The following is a 2,087-nucleotide window of genomic DNA, read 5'->3' as shown; positions in this document are numbered from 1 at the left end:
TTCTGTTTTCACACATGATATTATAAGTTTATAGACATTGGAACTGATTACCCACTTAAACATGTGGAAATATCCTTAATCTTTATAAATATAAACTTCTTTTTTTGATTCCAGAATGATGCGTCAGATATTCAAGTAAACACAAGAGTACTAATTCTAAGACCTGCAGAAATAATATATATGAACTCTGTGTGTGTGTGTGTGTGTGTGTGTGTGTGTGTGTGTGTTTTAATGGTGGGAGTAGAGTTTATTAAGCTGTGCGTTAGTATAAGCACTGAGGCTTGCCCATGGTGCTCTTAATGTATAAAACCCAGAGATCGTGCCAATTCTTCTTGAGCAATGACACCAGGGAAATGACAGCTAAGTGGATGTGTACACAAGTCCATGATCTATCATCTTCACGTGGCCAATGGCCACTATTAGGCACAACATGTTTTTTGTCTGGAATTTGATCATGGACTTCACTTCATCAACTTTGGTCACATGTTCTCATTGTGGGTCAGTAAGGAAGGGAATTTGCCAGTCTTACTCAGGCCTGGGCCCAGGATTCATGGGATCTTCTTCATCAAAGATTCCAAAGCAAAAAGACATCCTACTTCTTGGCCACATTCTTGATGAATTTCTTATTCTTGCTGAGTTTCTTTTTCTTCAGTGCTTCAGTGTCCACATGGGAGAAATCCACAGTTGTGGCCTCATCATAGCGCTGTTGCTCCCCCCACAACACACACAGAGAAGTTGGTGTGGACTTAAGCCTGATGGTGCCCAAGTAACATCATCCTTCTGAGGGCTATGGTTCTTCAAGTTGATCTGTAGCTCCATGGTGTCCAAAAACTTCTGTTGCTTCCACTGGTTCCTGTGCAGGACTGCCTCCACTGCCTTGTAGAGGTGTCACAGGAGACTTTGCATGCCACAGTGACTGCAAAAGAGCAGAATCTCTCTCTCTCTCTCTATTTATTTATTTCATTCTTTTTAAAAAATATTTTTTAGTGTGTATTTGTTTTTGAGACACAGCTAGAGACAGAGTGTGAGTGGGGGAGGGGCAGAGAGAGGGAGACACAGAATTCGAAGCAGGCTCCAGGCTCTGAGCTGTCAGCACAGAACCCGATGGGGGGACTCAAACTAATGAACTCTGAGATCATAATCTGAGCAGAAGTCGGATGCTTAACTGACTGAGCCACCCAGGGCCCCATCATTTGGCATTCTTTTATAAGTAATTAATGCTTATTTATTGGGGACCAGAAGAAAGACAAAATCCCTTTTAGATGTAAAATAATCATGTCATTTACTGCACATACTGAACTCTTGAGAGTGAAAGGGGGCACTATTGGGTATTATTCTAGAATAAGAGCCGCAAATCAGAAGCATCCTAGATATTAAACTGGGATATATTATCCCTCCACTTACAGGTTGATTTCAACTTTGTTAGTGGTTGAGCGAGTAGTAAGGTAAATTAAAGCCAAATTCTCCAGTATTAGACTAATCTCCCCACCGAGAAAACTATAAAATCTCAGTAAAATTCAAAATAATAGCTGTTCAAACCATCAGATAGTAATTGAGGTGTCCAAAACTTGAAGCGCCAGCATCTCAAGAAGATGGGGAAAAGCATAAGGTGAGTCCAACATTTATGGATGCTTTTGCTTTTGGAATATTTGTTAATTTCCCTGTGGGGCATAGAGACTGAAGAGAAAGCAGAGGTCTAGAGCTTGCAACTCTATCACTAGGATGGGGAACCACGAATTTAACTTCAGGACTATTAACATAGCCAAGCACTTATGGAGCCAAGATCCTGAAGAAACTAATTTCAGAGAAGCGATCTGGCATTCTCTATATAATTTCCACTCAAATGAAGTGAAAGGTGGGGGCGCCTGGGTGGCTCAGTCGGTTAAGCGTCTGACTTCAGCTGAGGTCATGATCTCGCAGTTTGTGAGTTCAAGCCCCATGTTGTGCTCTGTGCTGACAGCTCAGAGACTGGAGCCTGCTTCAGATTCTGTGTCTCCTCCTCTCTCTGTGCCTCCTATGCTTATGCTCTGTCTCTCAATAATAACAATTAAACATTAAAATTTTTTTTTAAATGAAGGGAAATGTGA

The 2,087-nt window shown here is 41.4% G+C and overlaps 1 pseudogene; it reads right to left on the bottom strand.

Moving 5' to 3' along the window:
• Positions 1-262: 262 nt before the first annotated feature.
• On the bottom strand, positions 263-888 carry LOC123607202 (annotated as a pseudogene).
• Positions 889-2,087: the final 1,199 nt, after the last annotated feature.

The sequence above is a fragment of the Leopardus geoffroyi genome, chromosome A2, assembly GCF_018350155.1.
Source record: "Leopardus geoffroyi isolate Oge1 chromosome A2, O.geoffroyi_Oge1_pat1.0, whole genome shotgun sequence".
Taxonomy (NCBI): Eukaryota; Metazoa; Chordata; class Mammalia; order Carnivora; family Felidae; genus Leopardus; species Leopardus geoffroyi.
Note: the sequence above shows the minus strand (reverse complement) of the source record. Positions and strands in the feature narration are given on the sequence as shown.